This window comes from Mastigoproctus giganteus, chromosome 9 (assembly GCF_048544385.1).
Source record: "Mastigoproctus giganteus isolate SK-2022 chromosome 9, ASM4854438v1, whole genome shotgun sequence".
Classification (NCBI taxonomy): domain Eukaryota; kingdom Metazoa; phylum Arthropoda; class Arachnida; order Uropygi; family Thelyphonidae; genus Mastigoproctus; species Mastigoproctus giganteus.
Genome location: NC_143583.1, coordinates 76,657,121 through 76,680,120, shown reverse-complemented (window position 1 = coordinate 76,680,120; position 23,000 = coordinate 76,657,121). Strand labels below are relative to the sequence as shown.

The following is a 23,000-nucleotide window of genomic DNA, read 5'->3' as shown; positions in this document are numbered from 1 at the left end:
AGTAGCGACTGAGGCCATGTTGCTCCGTATATGCTGTCTGTAAATTGCGAGCGTTCTATGATCTATTTTCTGTTTGATGGACGAAAAACCCGAGTTTCTGGGAGAAAAAACCATGCTACCCTCGTTGAGACTGACTAACTCATCCACGTTGTGAAAAAGGCTCATAAAAATTCTTCCTGTCATCGACGGGACTAGAACTCAGGCCTTCTCCACCCTGTGTGGGGAGGACGGCGATTATGCCAACTGTTCTACCCACGAGGACACATAGCAAAGATTATCACTTGAACTAAGATTATCTACAATAGTGACCTCGGAATACTTGATGTATAAACAATGAACCTGTGATTCACAGAATTGTCCACGTCATTTCCCTCTGAGTCCTGTGTTATAGAATTTTGACTTTAAATTATCTGTTATCTTGTATTAACCTTAATAAAAGATAATACCCCCAGGGGCTCACATCTGGTGAGTATTGGCTTGGCACACCCAGAGTCCTGAGCTGGATATCATCATTCTTCTCTTTTTTGGTGATTCCCTTCTATTTCTCTCTCTCTCTCTCTCTCTCTCTCTCTCTCTCTCTCTCTCTCTCTCTCTCTCTCTCTCTCTCTCACAGGAGTAACACAGAATTTTTTTTTTTTGGCTGGTGCAGCAAACGCCTCAGGCTTCCTTGCACCATATGGCTAATAATAATAATAATACGCTCGAAATTGATTGGAACTCAACCTTCTATTAATTGTAATAACTATAATCCCGTATTCATGTAAAAACCACATATCAATTACAGCAGTGTATACCTTTTATAATAGATACATGCCCTGTATACTGTGGCTATTTATCTAAAAATTTATTTGTTGTTATTATTGCTTGTGAATGTGCTACTAATTGTTCATTAAAGTCACTGTTTTAGTTTTTACCAAATGGAAAATTGTTGAACCAGACCTTACGTACTTCAAGAGGTTGTCATGGCTGGTAGATCAGCTGCCTGAGCCTGAACATCATGTGAGGGGGGGGGCGAAAGAATAGGAACTGTGGGAAAATGCAGCTCCTTGTAAAACTGTTTTCCCAGCGACCATACTCGATCTTGATACCCCTGTTGGGCCCTGCAGAGGCTCTAACTGGCTCTGCATGCCTTAATGATCTTTTACCATTACATTGAAAATCGCTTAGTGATTTCCATAACTATTTTAACTTCATAAAACCTGAGCACTTTCAATTTGTCGATACTGTTTTCACTGTTCAACATTCAATTTTCAGGTGACAGTGTGATGAGTTGTTATCTGGTATTCTTTTCCTGGTTTCTTATTACCTATCATAAAGAGAGCAGTAGGACAACCAATGTACTTGCAACTGACTTTTTAATTCTTTTCTGTTTCCTAAATGATCTCTCTAATATATTTCTTTATTGACAGTTTCTATAAGACTAAAGAATCTCCAGATTTATTTTTGCATGATAACGAAAATAAATCCAACAAAGCAAATGCAGAATATTTCCATGTACCTCTCGTAGGTGGTAGATGACTTTCATCAACCGGTGAAATACCACCACTTTGCTTATTGGAGGCTTGAAGTGGTGAAACCCATGTCTAGTCTCTAGAGCAAAGTTTCCGGCATCCCCCTCCTCCCATACTTCTCCTTCAACCCATGCACGGTACTAAGTACTATAGGTTTTGATACCTTTCGTGTTTGGAGTTTTCATTAAAAAAAATAAAATAAACATATTTTTTTATTGAATGACTGAGTGAATTATTCCACTGCTAGTCAGTTATTATTCATCTAAAATCTCTAAATTTTTAAAATTATTGTTTTATATATTTTATATAAACTGAGTTTCTTTTTTCAATATTATATAAAAAAAAAAGAAGCTAAATTTGTTATGAGCAGCTTAATGATTTCTGTTGAAAGCTGTTAACGTTCTGGAAAGCGCGGTTGTCTTTTCATTCGGCTTTGGGTGGAAGAACCAACACTTCCTGGCACCAGCAGGGTGATTGGCCCTGCACGTCATCGTTGCTGGCATTAAGCTGTTTTGCAGTGGCCAGTCTAGAGACGCCTACTGCCTTGTTGATCTGCCACCAGGTGGTTAGATGTTCGCGTACCAAACTTCCTGTTGGGAATGGAGTTACTTGATACGGGTTGGTAGTTTGTGTCTGTCCTTGTGCCGGTGCGTCTAATGTTGCTTAAGAAAACGTCAAGGTATATGCATAAGTAAAGTGTTAACGTGCTTTATCATTCCTTCGAATGGAAAATAAAAGTAGTAAGTAGATGTCAGATGTGATATTTTTGCGAACAAATTACTCTGATTTTTTTTTTTTTTTTTTCGCTGTTCAAGAAAGATTGTTGATGCTCAAAATGAGCTACATGTATATAACAATTTTATAGCGTATATAATCTTTATTTTGAGCTGTTTCGTAGGCTGTTAACCCCATTTTTGTAAGGAACCATTGATATTTATGACCATAAAAGTAACATTTTGCTCTCCAAACCATATTGTATATATCAAATGTCATCAGGGAAAGTTGTAAAAATAAGTGCAGTACGATGTAAAAATGATGGGACAGGTAGACTTTGCTTCGTTGACGTTTAAATTTACTGCGAGCTATTCCCATCCTTGATTGATACATGAGGTTATTGGACTAATTTGCCAAAATCGTGCATTGGCATACAATTAAAATATATTCATCGTCTTCATCGGTCCTGATTTCGCTACTTCTCATGTCTGGAGATGTTTGGATTTATATCCTGCCAGTGATTGAAGTGGCCTTTAAGACGTTGAATTTCATAGCTTTGCAGCTAGCCGATCTGCGGGAACGAGTAGAGTTATTCCATTTGTTAACCCACGTTTTTCGGCCTTCACTACTTGACTTATGGGCCTGGGAAGGAACACTTGTCCTGAAATAACGAATAATAAACAGTGTGAATTGGCGCACTGTAACCAAAACAGGCAGTGCGTCAAAAAACTTCCAAACACTAGCAGCCCCTGATTAAGTATTTTTCGTTGATGTATATTGATTGATATGTGATATTTATTAGTTAAAGCGGTCCCAGCCAACCAATGGTAACCCCGCTGCCAGTTACACATAATTCTTTGATGTATAAAAATAAATAAATAAAATAAAATGTGTGAATTAAAAGAGAACCCAGGCGGGGTTCTCTTTTGTACATAAACGCCAACAGCTAAGTTTCTTTTTTGAGTTGTTGAATAGCTGAATTATTAATTTGCTGGAAAAGAGATTTTTCCCCCTCTTCCGAGGTCAAACTTTTAATATGTATTTTAATAAAGATTATATATAGGTAACACACTTACACATGCTAGTAGGACACAATTTTGTCTCTAACAAATTACAGGCTATTATATAATAATATTCCATATTAGTGAAATATAATAGATTTGAAATGTAATATTTCAAATTTAGGGCTACCTGAAAACAAACTCAACCATCCATGTATATATTGCACCTATAAATTGCATGCAGTCCTGGTCAGTTTGCCTGTTTTGCTGGATGAAGATAACCTTGTATTCTGGGGAAAAAAACTTTGCTATCCCTCCCTAAGACTAACTGAGCCACACTGTCAGAAAGGCCAATAAAAGTTCTTTGCATCATTGATGAGATTTGAACCCAGGCCTTTTCCACATGGTGTGGTGAGGATGGAGATTATAACCACTGTGCTACTTGTGAGAACTCTGGAATTTGGACTGCTTAATTGAAGCTGATGTGATATATAGGAGCATTTAAGTGGGGGGAACAAGCAAGTCGGCCTTTCCTATACCTGAACCAGTGCCATATGTAGAATAGAGAAATTTAAGTTTGAAGGAGCAACTGGTAAGGCTTTTTGTTCTCTGAGGGAATTTGCTAATTGATACCCCCTGATGATATAATCAGTTTTTATGTATTGTTTCTGGGAGAAAAACCTTGCTAATCCTCCCTCAGACAAGAGTCAGCTGTTTGCTCACAACATGAACCTCAGTTGTTAGCATCCTATTGTAAATGTCAGGTGACCAGGTATAGTTTTTTTTAGATAGACCTAGGAGCACTTATATGCATGATTATAGGAGGGGGGGGCTTATTCCCCCTCTGCCCACCCCTGAATACATGCCTGTTCAGTAAAGTTGATCCCATTGTATAACAGTAGTATATAGTATGTGAAAAATTTTATGGGTGATGTATTCTTAATGGACTGGCTGTAGTTTATATTAAGGAGTCAGTGGTTTGGGTAGTTGATTTGCATTCAGAATAGCTAATGTATTTCAGAAGAATGTGAAGGTCACTCCAAGTTTTGTTTTCTGATAATTTGAGCAAAAATATTATTTTAAATATAGATATGAAATTTCTCTTTTTTTCTCTGGGACAGCCACACAAGTCAGAGAAAGTTTATGATTATAGTGAGCTCTTTCTGGAATTTGTACTGTATAAATGAAGTAGATGTGACAAATAGGAGAGTTGAAGAGGGGGATATCTGACTGATAGTTCACTATATTTTATGGTCACATGGATATAGGTGTGTGGGCATAACTCTACTTTAAATTGACCACTTGGCTAAAGTAAAAAAAAAAAAAAAAAAAACTTTATTTATAGTAGTGCTTAACTTTCTTCCCCACTGAGAAAATTCTGATAAATATAACTGAGACAGTTTTAAAAATGGAATCAGTGATATTTACCATAAACAAAGCTGTATTAGCTTAAACAGCATAGAAGGAAATAGTAGAGAATATTCATAAATATCTAAAAGTGTGGGGAAATGGCTCTCTTGATAGACACAGAGTTGGATGCTGGGTCAAGTTTGCAAGTGCATCAGAACAACAAATAGCCAAGCCCTATCAACCGTGTAATAGTTGCCCAAACTCAATAATAATACTGATATAATATTTGAAGGCATGTTGCACTGGTTATCATAATCAAAACACATAAAATGAAAACACTTCACTTGTGTAAAGTTTAGAATCTCTTTATTACAATAGCCTGAAAATCATAAGTTTCACAGATGTTTTCTCCCCCTCTTCTTTGTTGATTCTAATCTTGCTATCACAAAAACACCAAAAGATTAGGCTCTTTAGACTTTATATAGCTAAAATAATTTCATTTTTATATTCTGTTCTATGATAATACCAAACAATGTGTAACAAATTGATAACATCATTCTGGAAGATTGGTGTGCATATATAGGGTGTGTCTTTACAGAATGAAATAAATCAAGAAAGCATGAATGCAATAATTAGTCACCTGAGTTATTCAGTGGTGTATTTGTTTATGATTCGTGGTTTGCTTCACTATAATAAACAATAAATTAAAATTCAGAAGAAATTTGTTTCTGAAATTCAAAATTCAGAAGAAATTTGTTGCTTGCACAGTGGGGCAGATGGGGTTGTTTTCCTTTTGCAGATTGCTGCTGCTGTGATTAAATTTGAATACATTACTTTAATCATTAACTAAGGGGGAGGTGTCCTAGAATAGAGTTGTCTAAAGTTCCCTTGTAAAAGTAGTTCCAGACAGCTTCTCTGGCTGTAAGAGTACAGGACATATGATCGACATTATGGACACTAAGAAACAAATAATTTGAGATATATATCAAATTATCTCGAAGAAATCCAAAAGTTGTTTACAGAAATACCAGCCAAAAAAGACATGGAAGATGTCCTTCTGCACAACAAGACACTGTAAGACTGACACCAGTTTGCGAACAATATAAACTGTTGCAGAACTGCTTGATGTTTCTGAAATGAAAAAATTTAAAAAAATGGTTCCATCAAGGAGATTGAATTTTATGACTTGATTTGACGGGATGCACAGGCTAAACAGTCTGTTCAATCTATTGCATATATAGTCACAAGCGGTGATCAATAAATATGGTCAATGTGATAACTAAGAAATAATGTTTTGTGACTAGTATTTTACCAGTTAGTTTTGCAACTGTGAGGTCCAATTGCCAGTTCTTTCATTTATGACTTTTGTGATCTGCATCATTCATAGATTGGCATGACTTTTAACACGGCATAGTGCTATAGACTCTTAATGTGAATGCTAAACTACTGACAGCATTATTTTATAAAAACAAATCTTTTTGGTTGAATGAACATGATGAAGAATAATAACTCAGTCAGTCATATCTGACTATTCATTAGAATAGCTCAAAAAGAGTGCATTTTGTAATTAGTCACACACACACACACACACACACACACACACACACACACACACACACACACACACAAAGCTATGGCAGTAGAGTTCCTGGACTGATGAAATAGAAAGCTCAAAAATTATTATTTTTACTTAAAGTAATAACCATCTCATTGAAAGTGCTTATTACACCATTCTAAAAGAGTTAGTGGAGGCATCCAAAGAGATGAAGTTCAGTTTGGCAGTTATGTTTTTCTTTATCCTCAACATTCTGAAATCTCTTTCCTTCCTTAGAGGTCAGTTTTGACCTTGGGAAAGAGGAAAAAGTCCACTTGTACTAGATCAGGTGAGTAGGGTAGATGATCGATCTGTACAATGCCATGTTTTGTTAGAAATGCCATGCAACAAGAACTATCAGCTTTTCTCTTGAAATTGCGATCTCATCTGAGAAATGCACTTCGGTAGTCTTTAAAACACTTGTGCATTGACTCGCTCCCCTCCAGGTACAGATTCCTTATCAATTACACCCTGTTTGTTGAAAAACATGATCAGCATAGTCTTGAGCCTGGATTTCCATAAACGAAACTTTTTTGGCCTTGGTGGTGATATTGAAGTCCATCGCATGTTCTGATGCATGCAGTATGATTGTACCAAAACACTCAACTCCATTGGCAATACACTTGAGGAATTTAGGATTGTCTTGACAAGGATGAAGTCTTTGGCTGATGCACTTTTTGTTGCTTCTGCTCGTCTGTGAGGCTGTGCAGCACAAATTTTGCACAGACCTTCCTTTTCCCTAAATCTTCATGCCAAATCATCTCTTTATTCATATCAAACTTATCAGCCATCATTCTAAGTGTCAAATGATGATTTCTTGCTACAATTAACTTTTGCAACTGTTCTCAGGTTGATAGACTCCTACTTCCTATGGGTTTTCACAAGCATCCTCACATCTGTCTTTGAACTGCTTATACCATTGAGACACACTTGTATGACTTAACATTTCATCACCAAACAGTTTATAACATTTCATACATTTCTGTTACATTCCAAATTTAAAGTAAAATATGATATTTTTTCATTGCTCAGTTGCAAAATTACGACATGGAACATTAATCCTACTAACAAAACTGGTTGTTACTTGCAACCTGTCAGCTTACTGGACAACCTCTGTAGCACCATCTGTTGGAGGAAGTTTGAATTGCACCAGTCCAATAACTTTATTGCCACACTTGTGTGTGTGTATATAAATAAAATATAAAAAAAGGAGGAATCAGCAAATAACAAAAGTGAGGGAAAAATAAGGAAAAAGATTGACTAAGGCAGTGGCATGCAAACTTATTTTGCTCACGCCTCCTTTATTAAATATAAAATTGACATGACCCCTCAATGGAAACCCGAGTTAGGATGACAAGGTTTTTAGAGAACAAAAATGGGATTTTATAAATTATGTAGTAGAACATTCTATTCGAGTACTGAGAAAGGAATAAAAAAATTGTCTCCTTTTTTAATTTACACAATTAAAATAATTGTTTAATATTTTAATTGAATACAGTACAGCAAAAACAACAAATCAAATTCGTATTCTTCAATTAAAATTACAAAACAATAAAAAATGAACAATTACAAAACAAAACAATTTATGAGATGGATGAGCCTGGATAACTGATATTCGGTCCATATTTGGCTCAATATTTAAAATTGCTAATCTCATGTCATCTTCTGGATCAAGTCTGGAGTGTTGTTTTGCTTTTATAGCTGTTAATTTTGAGAAGCCAACCTCACATAAATATGTAGACCCGAAAGGTAGCAAGTTTGTATCGCCATTTTCGATAATTCTGGATACTCGTCTTGAAGAGAAAGCCAAAATTTTACACAAGTTGTAGCCTTGAAATGAGCATGTAATGATTCATCAGACGACAATAAGGTCAATAAGTTCTTCGTTTTGCTCAATGGTAATTTCGGGGCATGAAGAAATTTCAAAAGCAAATGGATCACAAATCCAGTACAACTTTTTTTCTGGAGATACATTAAATTGTTTGGAAAAATTCTTAATTAGCATTGTTAGGTGGGTGATAATGATATCCCTAAATTGTAAAATGTCAATATTATTGCCATTAACAAAATCAGAAAAACAAGGTTTTTCTGATTTTGTTAATGTTAAACCACCTTACTTTCATATATAAAAGAAGTGTTTCATAAGCAGATCCCATTTCATTACAAAATATAGTGAAAAGTCTGCTATTTAAGCTTCTACTTCTAATAAAGTTGATCACACTTACTGCATCTTTCAAAACATCATCCAATTCAGTTTGCATTTCCTTCACTACTAATGCTTCCCTATGTATAATGCAATGATTAAAAACTGTTTGGAGCAATTTCCTTTTCTTTGTCTTTTAAATTTTTTCATTAATGCAGCCACACCATCAGTACAAATAGCAACACATTTGTTCCATGTTAGATTTGTTGGAAAGAAAAATTTATAACATCAAAAATCTTCTCACTGTTGTTCTTCCATCCAAAGCTTTGCAAAATAGAAAAATCTTCCAAAATATCTCCCTCGTAGCAGTATCTGACATATACAATAAATCGAGCAGGGTTGGAAATATCTGTGGATTTTGTTGTGCGCGATAACTGCAATACACTACGAGACTGTCTCTCTCTCTCTGGCAGAGGAATGGTTTTTAAATTGTTGCTGTACTTTTCTCCTTGCATAATTGAAATAATTTTTGTTGCAGCAGGGAGAACAAGAGATTCAGCAATAGTATGTGATTTCAAATTTTCCTCTTAAAGCTTTGCAAGGAACTGCTGTATGTTTCTTCATGAAACATTTCTGACCTATTGTGGCGTCGCTGTGTCGTTTGAAAAAGGATTCAGTTTTTTTCATTAGCTCTGAATGTTTCGAATGTAAGTGTCTTAATTTAACAGGTTTCATGCTTTCGTTAGCCAGTTTTTCCTAACATATTATGCACACAGGATGTTGCTCATCATCAAAACACTGTAAGTGAAGCCAAAGCCATACTTCATAAATTCCTCTTGAATTTTTCTATTCTTTTTCATTCCTTTTGATTTGGAATATAATGGCTCTCTACCAGAAATTGGTGGTTGCATCTTGAAATAACAACCTCTAATTTTCACATATATTTCTACCTTATTAGCGTCAGAAGTATCTGTGGCAACATTGTCATCACTCCTCAGCCGTTTTGTTCTGATTACCCAATTGCCCATGGCAAAATATTTTTTTTCTTTTTAAAACAACAATAATAACAATGAAACGTGCAATATAGCAAAAGAATGAAAAACACATCTAAATTGATATGAAAGCACCGAATTACAAAACAGAATAAAGCGTGCGTGCAACACACTTGCTATTTGCAGCACAATTTCTTCGTTATGTTTCAAATTATTTCAAGTATCTCTTATGCTCAATATCTAACCAGTATGTATAAATTCAGTGATAGATTTGGGTCAATTGATTCTGGTCCTCAGGCACTGGAGTCTGCTAGTATTAACCAATTGAGTCCATAGCCAGTAAGCAAATTAAGGCATTTTCCCAATGCGGAAGCAACGTTCGAGTAGTAAGTTCACCACACCTACAGTATTGAAAAAGTAATTTTAACAACAGGTTTTTAGCTTATATGTACACCAAAAATAAATTTATTTAAAAATTGCTGTGACCCCTTTAATTTATCCCACAACCCCACTGGGGGTTGCACCCCACAGTTTACACACCACTGGACTAGGGTTATGGAAATGGAGATAAAGGGAAATAGAAGAATGAATAAATAGAAAAGGAATAGAGAAGAGGTAAGGAAATGAAATAAGTCAAAGTAAAAAAAGATTGATACAAATACACTAGAAAAGAATATTGTTGCATAACTTACAATCTTGGTGTCTTCTTTATGGTGTCAACTATCAAGATTTCAGGAAAAGACAACAATATCATACCTCTGTTTCTGTCATAAAATAAAAGTAAATAAATAACAAAAATTTGGAGTAAATTTAGATTAAATTTAACAAAATCAGCAATAATGAAGTTAAAGCCAGAACAAATGAATAAGGAGCAAAAAATATTATGTAGTTTGCAGTTTACACTACAGAAAAAGCATATATGACAGATGGTCTTGCCACCAAATGTTGACATTGCTGGCGTGAAAAAGAAAGCATAATTGGAGATGGCTAAATTTATACAGTGTGGACTAGTGACCTCTAGTGAAAAAAAAATGAAAAATGAAATTCATGATAAACACAATAGATAAGAAAGTAACTAATGAACAAAGCTGCAAGGAAAAGTGCTGAAAACTTTCAGCAGGCAAAAAAAAAAAAGATTAATATAGAAGAAAATAATTTCTTGATTTGCATATGTAAAACTAATGGCTAATGAGAAATAAGTGGAAGAATACAGAAAAGTAAAAAGTACAGAGAATGTAGCAGAATAGTACAGCCCAGGTAGTCTGGGGTTAAAATTCCCATTAGTGTAGAAAGGACCTTGAACTTCATTCTGAGCATTTTAATTACGATTTAAAATAAAGTGAAAAAAAAAAAAAAAAGTGTGACAATAGCGTAATAATAAGTGAAAAAAAAGGGGGGTATGCATTGTATAAATATATATTGCATCATACATAGTCATATGTTACACAATGCATGATGCATACAAAAAGTACAAACTTAGAAAATGAGAAATTGTGGATAAAATTAACTGAAACACCATGCCGAAATTAACATGTAGTTGGACAAAAATGTTATGGAAATTTATTAAGAAATCTGCTTTCAATCAATATGATCTGGCAAAAAATTTTTAAAATTGATAGTATTAAGAGCTCTATGGATGTGATATTGCAAATAAGACAAAGGAAAATAGTTGCCAGTGGGTTTAAGGTAGAATTTTTTAATGTTAGAAATAGCAATATTGGAATCATTACAAATGGTGGCAAATGGTTCCTACATAATATACTCCCCCCCCCTATTCATCTGTTTTGGCTTTAACTTCATTATTGCCAATTTTGTTAAATTTACTCCCTATTTTCATTATTTACATTTGTTTTGACCTAACTTTATTGGTACATATTTTTCATCTGAAACAAGAGACAATAATATTGTTGTCTTTTCCTACAACCTTGTTGGTTTACATAATAAAGATACCAAGGTTGTAAGTTATGTGACAATCAGGGTGGCCATATTTTGAAAATTGGTAAGCGGGACAACTTGAAACAAAATGTGTAGTATGTCATTTTTTCCTTTAAAAAGTAAAAGAGAAATATAAAATTACAATTAAAATGCATTTTTTTTATCAATCAATCATAGTACTTATTTGTTATATGATTGTTGTTAATATGTATTTGTTCTATATAAACTATAATATTATTTTTAACAGTTATTTTTAAAATAGTGAGGAAGACTACTTTTACTTTATATATTTTTCTTTAGATTTTGCTAGATTTAAAATTTCTTCTCCTTCCTAAAATTTTAAAAAGTTTTTAAATTCTGAACAGGACATTTTATAGTTTTCTTTCACCATAAGTTTGGCTTCTAAATTTTCTAATAAAAGACTGTTTCTCTCTTTCCGCCAAGCAGTTTTCGTTAAGTTGAAAACTCTTTGTGATGAAGCATTTGAATGTGTAATGTGGAGCTTACAATTTGAGACAAATTATTTGCCTCTAGAAATTTTGAGAAAAGTTGCACCCATTTTTTATCAACACTCATTTTCTTTTCATCATTACTCAGTGACAAACAAAATGCCTTTAGCCTTTCGTTTTCTCTTGTTATTAGAATTAATTTTTAACACATCCGTTAGATTCCAATAAGAATTAATTAAAAATTTGTAAAATCAATAAATTAGCAGTTTTTTCCTCTCTTATTGGGACAAATGATGGTATTATCAGGAAGTGGGGCTTGAAGTTCTAAATCGGGACAATCCCAGCCATATCGGGATAGTTGGCCACTCTGGTGACAATATTCTTTTCTAGTGTGTTTATATCATTTCCTTACTCCTTTATTCCTTTTATATTTATTCACCTTTCCATTTCCCTTTATATATATAAACAAAATAAAGGGTTTAGATATAAACATCAGTAAATAATATTTTTGTGACACTGTTGCACGTATGACATGATTAGAAAGTTTGGGAACTGAGTTGTGACTTGTTGCAGCCCGTTTAGTGATTCATCTCTACATACAATGTATAGATGAATTGCTAATTTATCTGCAGTCAGTCTGAATTAGTGTACGTTGAATAGATAAGAGTTTTATGTATTTTACTGCATTTCAAAATGCATGATTATTTATTTAATTTTTTTTTTTTTACTGAGCAGAGAATTTGTATCAAATTTTGTTTGAAATTAGGAGAGTGCAACAAAATTTTAACACCCCAATATATTAAAAACAGCTTTCAGAGATGATGCTGTGCTTTGTTTGAAGGCTTTTCAGTGGTTCATAAAGTTTAATGAGTTGTCCATTCAAGATAATCTCTTTGTCTGCCTTTCTTTCAAATTCAAGTGAGTTACTGTATTCAATGTGTTAATAATTTCATGTGCATTAACAAATAGTAATAATTCATGATTATATATATATATATATATATATATATATATATATATATATATATATATATAAAAATGCAGTGACCTTTATGTCTGAAGAACTAAGAGAATTTAATTTGTGCAGATTTTCCATATTGTTCATTCATTCTTCCAAGTAGTGCAAAGCAACAAACATAATATCCAGTGCTTCAGCAACAATATGTGTATATGGATAGTCTATATGTAATATGTGTGAAAAAAAGAAATAATAATTGCTTGATTTCTGTCTGCTTGATATTAATGAAGGTTGGAATGGCTTTACGAATTTTTTTGGAAAAAAAAAATTAAGAAAGTTGTCACTTTACACATATGCTAATGCAGCTAAAAAATGAATAATTTAATTGCCCATATTTGTGTAATGTGTAATTTAATTGCTCATATCTGATAAGGAGGAACAAAAGAAATTTAACTATCCACAAAGTTTCTGGTAAAATTGATATTTCTTATGGAACATGTCAGTCAGTTTTAACACAAGGTTGGGAAATGTGATGGGTTTCAGTCAAGTTTGTGGTTTGCATCCTCATTGGTGATCACAGAGAGCAGAGAGGTTTTGTATGTCAGGCTCTTCATCAGTGTGCTGCTGCTGACCCACACTTTGTTTCTGGCCGACCGGGCTAGCCAGGTGGGTAAAGTGCCTGCCTGGCAACCCAATGGTCCCGGGTTCGAATCCCGCCTCGGGCTGGATCGGAGTACTGCAAAAACCTTGGGAGGTGCATTATGGCCACAGAAGCCATGCACCAACAACTAACTAAAAAAAAAAAAAAAAAACTTTGTTTCTGTCATCATTATTGATGATGAATCAGGTGTATGGCTATGAAATTGTAACAGAGATCCAGTTCTCTTGCTTTAACATTGTTTTCTCCAAGGCCCAAAAAAAAAAAAAACAAGACAATTTCAATGAAATTGCGAAGATCATGCTTATCAATTTGACTCAAAGGATAACTTTGCCCATACAGGATAAATTAATAAATTAATAGTGATCAATGAAGCAGAAATATTAAAATATAGTTCCACAGCAACTGTGCAGTGCTGTTCAGAAAAATTGCCAGAAATATGATGTTTAGGGAATTGGTGCTTTTATCATGATAGCGCTCCTGCACACTTTACACTTTTTATTCAAGCATTTCTTGTGAAGCACTTCATCACTGTTATTTGCCATCTGCCATAATTATTGGATTTAGCTCCCTGTGTTTAACAAGCTTGAAGTCCCCTTGAAAGGTCACAGATTTGTTTGTTAATGATTGAGGAAATTATTCAGAAAACAACTGAGAAACTATTAGTAATTTCAAAAGAAGCCAATCAGAAATGCTTCCAGAAGTTGTGGAAACATTGAGTTCAAGGTATACATGTTAAGGAGACTACACTGAAGGTAAAAGGAGATCCATCCAAATAACTAATAAACTTAATTTCCCAAATGATTATTTGAGAAATAATGATTATTAAATGATTAAATTAGTCTCTGAAGGGGTTTAGCCAATTCAGACTCTTCCATAGTTGTGCCTATGAAACAATATAATAAAATTGATAAAAATAAATATGAAATCAAGGGAAAGCATTATAGCCTTCAACACAATTTTTTTTTCTTCTTTAACATAAACACCAAAGTTTTTTTTTATTATACCTAAGATGCTAACAGAAATTATGACAGTTATGCAGTAATCTTTCACATGAACTGATATAAAACTGAAATCTGAAATATTACATAAGTAAAATATTAAAATATTACCGGTAATTTAATAATACTAAAATTTAAAAAATTTAATTTCATAATATTAAAGTACTAAATAAGTAAACTATTATACAAAAGTCTTAAGTTTATGATATCAAAATTATTTTTTTTCATCTACTCTCCTTGTTCTTTGATTGTCACAGTAGGTAATCAAGTTGGTCAGATAAAATCTGCTCTCAACTTATCCATGTTGATCATTACTCAGTTTGCCCTTTGATCCCACTTTGTGAATAAGAGAGAGAGAGAGAGAGAGACAATTGCACATCTCCAGTCTAGGGACATTCCCTGAATCTAAGATTTCCTTATAATTGGGTTTACTTATTATCTTATTTGCTGCTGCTGTTATTTTATATAATTAGATAGAATCTATCACCTCTAGTGCCTTATCGACCCTTTTTTTTTTTTTTTTTCCCCTTCAACAGTTTCTCTTCCACTTCTGTTTATTACAAAATCATTTAGTTCCCAGCTAAATAGATAAACTTCTTCATGTGTGAATGGTATATGCAAAATATTTATTTATTCATTATTATTAGCATCCTGACTCAGCCCATCAACATTTATGCCATCTAAATCCAGTGGATTTTAAATGGCGTAAGTGTGGTTCAGCCCTTTCCTTCTAGTGCTAACATGAATAGAGAAGTAAGGTATTCTGTCTCTTGTCAAGATGCAGTTGACTATTCTCTCCTTGTTCTGTCATTCTATACCACATTCTATGTTGAAAATGCATTGCATGCTGACTAGGGATGGGTCCAGAAGCTACTAGAATTAGCCCCCCCCCCCTCACACACTGATCCATGTGTTTGCTAACTGCATAAAGGAATTTATGATAAGCATTTGTACTATGAAAAATTAAGACAATTTTTACATTTATAAAATAAATTTAATGTAGGTTAACATAATAGATGAATGTTTGTCCTCACAGAATCAATATCATTAGAAATTCACTAGCAGCCCTAACGGAAACATGGTTCCATCAGTAAATTGAAGATGATGAATTCCACTATGATGTGTATAATGTATTTAAGAAGGATAGGGAGGACAGAAGGGATGGTAGGGTCATGCTTCTTATCAAACATAGCCTGAGTGCAAAAAGAGCTTTTGCTGAGTCAGAAGCCAGCATAGAATTTCTATAGTGTGAGTTAGTTGGAACAAAAGTATGAGAGTGGGAGTAATCCACAGACCAGAAATTTGTGAAGCATATAGTTGTATAGTCTCTACCTGCAAAGGGAATGGGTATGCAAGTGTGAATGTTTTCTTATGGGCACTTCAGTGTGCCCCTAATTGATTTAGAATAAGCAGGAAAGAAATTCACCATGGAGAACAAAATTTTTAAATGAATGAGATAATTATCATTTCTACCAGAACGGTAGAGGAAATACTAGGGGTAAGTATATTCTAGACCTCATCATTACTCACAAATCATCATTACTTTAAGCCCTATGACATTATAGGGTTTACAGTACAGGAACCATTGGCAAGTAGTGACCATGTGGTCATTAATTGGAAGATAAAAGAGAGATGTAGCAGTAGTTAAAGGTAAAGGCACGGGTTTTAATTTCAGAAAAGGGTACTATGACAGTTCAAGGGTGCTACGAGACATCTGTCAATTGGGTGGACTATAGAGGGAGGGAGGGAGGGTTAGAATTATGGAATGCCTTTGAAGCAATAATCACAGAAGCCATGAATACTATTAAGAAAATATAGCAAGAGGAGGATGCTGAGATGGATGAATATGGTGCAGGCCAGTCTAATAGAGCAGAAAAAGATAGCATGGGAAAGTTAGAGAGCATTGAAAAGTGCTGAAGCCTACAACAGCTACAAGTTGATCGGTAATAGTACCACAGATAAGGTTATGAAACCAAGGCCAAGTATAAGGAAGCACTAGCTAACAGAGCAAAGAATAGGGACAAGTAGTTTTCCGTAGCCCAGTGGTCAGGAGCGGGAGTGCACATGCTCCTTGAGTAGACTGGGGTTCAAGTCCCTGACTACTAAATACGATCGATCTGCCAACCCGCACTGGACCAACGTGGCAGATTATGGTCCATTTCCCTCGACGTGAATTGTTGAGGAGGCGTCCATCCTGCAGTGGGTTGATAATGGCTGCCCACTGCAGGGCAGTGCTAAAGACATTGACAAAGGGATAGAAGGCATGATGCCAAAATTTGCAGATGATGTAAAGATTGGAATGGTTGTTAATGATCAGTGCCAAGCAGCACTCCTTCAGGATGACTTGAACAGGCTTCAAGGACGGTCAGAAAAGTGGAACTTTGTTTTAATGCAACAAAATGCAAGGTCTTACTGGGAAATAGCAACCCCAAAATAACTTATGCTTGGTGGGGTTGAATTAAAAGCAATAGACAAATAAAGGGATCTGGAAGTTACAATATAGATATGTTTTCTTAGCACTGTAAACAGTTAGCCAGGAAAGCCCATGATGTCCTGGTTGATTTAACAAACAATATCCTGTAGAGATAGGGAGGTTATAATCCTACTGTTTAAGGCAATTGCAAGATGACATTTGGAATACTGTGGCCAGTTATGGAGACCTCATCTGAAAAAAAGACATTAAACTTCTTGAAAGGGTCCAAAGATGAGCAATTTGCATGATGAGATCAGTAAGTATAAAAAAAAAAATTGGTAAAGTAGAAGCTCTCTGAACCAACACTTCCTACCTTTCCTTTTCAAAACATAATGTTTGATGCATGGCACACTGCACAGGCAAATTAATATAATTTCTGTGAAAACTAAGTTGGATGATTTGGAATGATTCTTGATAAAGGGGAGTCTAAAAAAATTGCTGTTGAATTAGGTATTGGTGAGACAACTGTAAAAGATTGGGAGAAAATCTAGAAAGCTTTTGCACTCAATTTTTATTTCATGAGGGTCATTAAGTTCTCTTCAGGCACCTCCGTAGCCAGGTGGGAAGGAGCAGCAGTGCATAGCACATGCTTCTTGATTAGACTGGGATTCGAGCCCGTCACCACCAAATACGGAGGATGTGGAAAGGTCAGGGAATGACCACCGCATATTCCCGGAGCAATGTGGCCTTAGTTGCTAATGCTCCTAAAAACCAAATAACAACATTAAGTTCTCACTCCACTTTAAACTAACCAAAATTAGAGATAGCGGACAAAGCATTGTGGCTCTGTGGTTAATGAAATACAACATGAAATTCCCAATCAGTGGGAATTTCATGTTGTATTTCATAAAAAAGCATTTGATAATTGAGAGCTATTAGAAGTAGAGCATCTATAAGACAGTGAGTTGGGAGACTTTGTAAGGGTCAGGTTATTAATTAATCTGATTGTCCTCTTTTGAATGGAGTCTAGAACCCGTAGGGAGGTTTAGAGTATGTCACCCCAGATGTGGGAACAGCATTCCATGACAGGGCATATTTTAGATTTGTACAGAGTGAATGGTTGTTTAGAAGAAAATTAATTTCAGAAGCAAAAGAAAAAACCTTGCTTTTTTATATGTTGAGGAAGCAATATTTGTGATATGCTTATTCTGTGAGAGGTTAGAAGCAAGGATAATCCCTAATAGAGATCTCTAAAAATCTCTATGTCATTGAAGATTAGCATAAAGCTTTAGACTCCTTTCTTGTGTTGAAAGATTGAAGAAAGATACATTTTAGAAGAATTGAAGTTAAATAAGTTATCTTTGCCCTATTTGAGAATTTACTAGAGATCATAAAAGGAATTGGTTGTGGATATTCAAGAAGTTGAAAGTTGAAGTTGTTTGGGCAGGGCAACCTTTCTCAAATTGGAAGGTGGAATTCAGTTGTATTATCAGAAAAGATAGGATTTTCTTTTATAATTTTTCTTTAATAAGCTCTTTATGCCAAAAATGATCAAAAGCCTTAGAAATGCCAAGAGCAACTGCTTAAATTTCACCAAATTTTTGCATTAAATTTATTCTCAAGTGGTTAATATAAGTTATAATATCACCATTGTATCGTAAATCACAGAATTAATATTGGCAATTATTGATTGATGGAAGGTTTATAGATACTTTAAGAGTTGGCATTTAAAGGAAGGATTGATTTCTCAACTTTTGGGGAACTGGTTCGATATAAGCAAATTACCAAGCAGAAGGAAAAACTGAATTGCAATAAGAAAGGATAAAAAGGTGACAGAGAACAGGAATTGGTTCACAAAGCATGTGCTTTGTGAACCAATGGAGAAGTAGCATCAACACCTGGAGCTTACTTGACATCAAGATGTTCCTAATTTTTCTGACATCCTCTGACAGAAAACCACAAGAAATATTGAATGGAGTGTACTGGGAATGTTAAGAGGTGGTTTACCAAGAATAATTTCAGGGAAAAGATCTGATCTAACATCGAAAATATAAAAGAGAAGAAGATGTAAAACAATAATCCAAGCAATGAAAAGAATCTCACAGATTATCCTATTACTCATATATATATAAATAACTGCATTCATTTTAATTGAAGTTATTTTGAAAACCAAAGTACTCTTACTCTGTGTTAATGTTAATCTGTCAGGCTTCTAATGGTAAAGTTTAACCAGTGTTGGCATACTAACAGTATACAAGGGATGGACAAAATACTGGAAACTCTATATGAAAGTGGGGGTAGTTTTGTAATGGCTGTGTGGTGAATTTACTAACATGCAGTGACTTTTTTGTTTTTTGTTCCTTCAGGCAGTTAACAGTAGTCTAAGGAAAGACAATAAAAATTGTGTTGTTTTTTTAGAGGTGATATGTAAAGGAACATGAAGAAAATGTCCAACTCATCTGAATTCCAAAGCGATCAAATTGCTTGTGCAGATTTAATGGGAGCATCAGTGAAAACTGCTGATTTGTTTAATTAATTTTATTGTTCAAGGTTTAGGCCTAAATGGATGTCAGATGAACTAATGAGGCATATGGCAGAGAAGAAACATGCATGGGATACATACAAATTAACACATGACACAGAAGCCTATGATAGATACAAGTTGATCTGTAACCAAATTACAAAGGAGGTTAGACAGGCGAAGGCAGATTACGAGAAATCTTTGGCAAGAGATGCAAAGAAAAACAGCAAACAGTTCTTTACTTATGTAAACTCTAGAAGGAAGGGGATGAATCAGATTGGTCCACTTGATATCGATGGGTCAACTGTTGATGATCCTGCTCAGGTAGCTAACAAACTAAATGAATATTTTGCATCGACATTCACACATGAGGAGTTATTTAGCGAGGGGAAAGCCAGAGGTGTATTCAACTCTAGCAGTAAGCTAGAGAATCTTGTAATAACTGAGAGTAAAGTGGATTAGAAATTGTTGAAGATAAACACAAGAAAGGCACCCGGGGTGGATGGGATCTATCCAGTTATATTAAAGGAGGCAGCAGAGGAAGTAAGCAAACCCTTAGCCATAATTATGAGAGCTTCCTTGGACTCGGGGGAGGTACCCACAGACTGGAGATGTGCAAATGTGACCCCAATTCACAAAGGAGGATCAAAGCCTGACACAAGTAATTATAGACCTGTGAGTTTAACTTCTGTTCCCGGAAAATTAATGGAGGCATTGGTTAAAGAAGCACTGCAGGATCATCTAGACAAGACTTCAGTTATAGCTCGGACACAGCATGGTTTTGTTAAGGGGAAGTCTTGCCTGACCAATTTGATTGGATACTATGATGCAGTCACAAAAAGAACTGGATGCAGGGAATAACTTTGATATTATATACTTGGATCTTAGAAAGGCTTTTGATACTGTTGCACATGAAAGACTGCTGCACAAATTGGAGCAGTGTGACATTGGGGGCAAATTGCTGCTGTGGATAAAGGGGTGGCTGAGGGGGAGAAGACAGAGAGTAGTAATCAATGAACACTGCTCGTCGTGGACTAATGTTATGAGTGGAGTCCCTCAGGGCTCAGTGTTGGGTCCATTATTGTTTTCTGTATTTATAAATGATATTGATGATGGTATATCAAGCTTAATGTCGAAGTTTGCAGACGATACAAAGGTAGGCAGCGTTGTCAAGGACACTACTGACACTATGCTGCTGCAACAGGATCTGGAAAGGTTGAGCAGATGAGCTGAGAGGTGGCAAATGAAGTTTAACATTGACAAATGTAAAGTACTACAAATGGGAAATAGCAACCCCAGAGCAACGTATCAACTCTGTGGTACTACACTGACAGTGGTAGAGAATGAAAGGGATCTGGGGGTGGTTGTGCAGGCAGATATGAAGTTCTCTGAGCAGTGCAGACGGGCTGCAGGAGTAGCTCATGGTGTATTGTCAATGATATATAGGAATTTTTCTAGCAGGGATAAGGAGGTGATTATTCCCTTGTATAAGGCAATGGTCAGGCCACACCTAGAGTACTGTATACAGGTCTGGAGGCCTCATTTCAAGAAGGATGTAGAGCTGCTGGAACGAGTACAGAGAAGGGCAACAAGATTAGTGAATGGAACAAAGGGGTGCTCTTACGAAGAAAGGCTTAAGTTTTGCAAATTACAATGTCTGGAGACTAGGCACCAGCGAGGTGCCTAGTCTCCAGGTGTATAAAGCCTTGAATGGTTTGAGCATGCTCAATGCTGATGGGATTCTTCCTCTCGCTCAGAATAATCACCTGAGAGGGCATAAATTCAAATTGAGGAAAGACAGATGTAGGATAGACGCGCGGAAATTTGCCTTTAGCCAGCGGGTGGTTGGTTGGTGGAACAGACTTCTATCCCTTGTCGTGGAAGTTGATAGCCTAAATAAGTTTAAGGCTCAGCTGGACAGGTATTTCGAACAAACAGAGGGGTGAAGTGGAAGTGGCTTTTTTTTTTTTTTTTTTGGTTGATGCTGCATAAGCTTGCTTTCTTGCATCAAATGCCTCTACTAATGCTAATGCTAATTAAGTGCTCGATAATTCCTATATTCTATTATATTATAAATCAACAGGGATTACCTTTATTTTAGATATAGGAAGCTTCTTTTCCAACTCTCCTAGTCCAACTCACTAATAATTCTTGAGGATGGCGATATCTATTTTGTAAACCAGGTGGGACATCTTATTTCTTTTGGTCCTATAGCTGGACTTTAACGTTAAATTTAGGGGTTTAATAAAATTGGATATGGGGGGGGGGATTATTCTCTACATTCCGTAAGGAGAGGATTTGGCTGTCACAGACCATCTGGACTTTGCCGAAATTGGGTTCACTTGACTTGTGTGTCACCTGAATATCAGTTCCATCAGCATTTTAGACTCCCAGGTTGCATGCACATCTTGTCTGGCATATCTTTGAGAATGTCTGCAACAGCCTCAAGGGCCACCAAGTAGCACCTAATAAGCAGAAATAAATGCACATGTACATGTTTGAAGTTTTGCATGCCTTAATGATCTTTTAAATCAAAAGTAGAAGAGTCTATTAGATTCACATTTACATGTTATAACCGAAATGTTTTTGTTTTTTTTTTAATTTTAAGCAAATTACTTTTTTCTTTTCTTTCTTTTTTTTTTTTTTTTTTTTTTTTTTTTTTTTGCAAATTACAAAATTTTTGTGTAATTTGTGAAAAAAAAAAAAAAAAAAAATACACTTTTTTATTATTTTTATTAAAAAGAAAAACTTACATAATAATAAGTATTTGCTGTCCAGATTCAGAAAAGATGAAATATTGGCTCTATCCAAGATGAATTCAAAAAATCCTAAACATTTTCCAGAAATTAAAAAGAAAGTTTGTTATATATCAGATGATCCAAAATATATGCATATATGCAGATTTGAAATTTTGCACACTTAAAGGTCTTTTAAACTGGAAAGTGGAAGGGATTAATAGGTTTGTGTTTATATTTTATCTAAAAATGTTTTTTTTTTTTTTTAATGTATAAATTAATATTTTTTTGTCTTTTGAAAATAAAAGGTGTAAAAAAACAGTTTTTAAATACAGCCACCCCTGATTAACATAAGGGTTGTGTCTGCAGAACTCTATGTAAGTTGGATTTTATGTGTCGGAATTTTCTCCAGAAGTTTTGAGAAGTAAAACTTCTCAATTTTCTTGAGAAGTTTTACTTCTCAACCGTCGTTGCCAGAATCTACATCTTCAGTATGCTGCTGCAGAGGTTGAGGGCTGTGGAGATTTAGAAGGGGTCAGCCACCAACCTTACGAAAGAACGTATTAATGGATGACTACATGGTGGCTTTTTTCTTTTCATCATAGATTTCTTTATAGCAAGCAAGCATATCATTCACCCCTCTGTTAACTTTTAAGAATCGTTCGCTGTCAGGATCCATCTTCTCAAACGTCGCCATTGCCACCTCTCTGGTGATGAAGCATCTCAGCTCCTCATCTTGAGCTTCGTTTTTTTTGTTATACATTTAAACACTATTAATTTTGGCACATACCATTATTGCTATCCTTTCTATATATGTTTAACTTTATGGCCTGGTATTTTGTGGAAAAGTGTTTCCTACAAAAACAGTTTTGGTAGGAACAAAATTATTAAAGGAGGGAAATGCCAGAAGTGTTTGTCAAACTATAACAGGGTGCTTAATGATTTTGTAATAACTGAGGGCAAAGTGGAGGAGAAATTGTTGAAGTTAATCATAAGAAATGCACCTGGGGTGGATGGGATCTATC

General features: G+C 35.0%; 1 protein-coding gene across 4 annotated transcripts in view; it reads left to right on the top strand.

Moving 5' to 3' along the window:
* Positions 1 to 23,000, top strand: part of LOC150080468 (PTB domain-containing engulfment adapter protein 1-like) — a 247,292-nt gene that overhangs the window by 76,748 nt on the left and 147,544 nt on the right. Inside the window, exon 1 of one of the 4 annotated variants that reach the window (XM_090382027.1) lies at positions 2,073 to 2,190. The exons of 2 other annotated variants lie outside the window; for them this stretch is intronic. The gene's annotated coding sequence lies outside the window, so the exon portion shown is untranslated. Of the gene's footprint in view, positions 1 to 2,072; positions 2,252 to 23,000 lie in introns of those variants that run through there. One more of the 4 variants, XM_090382026.1, reaches the window with a different exon arrangement.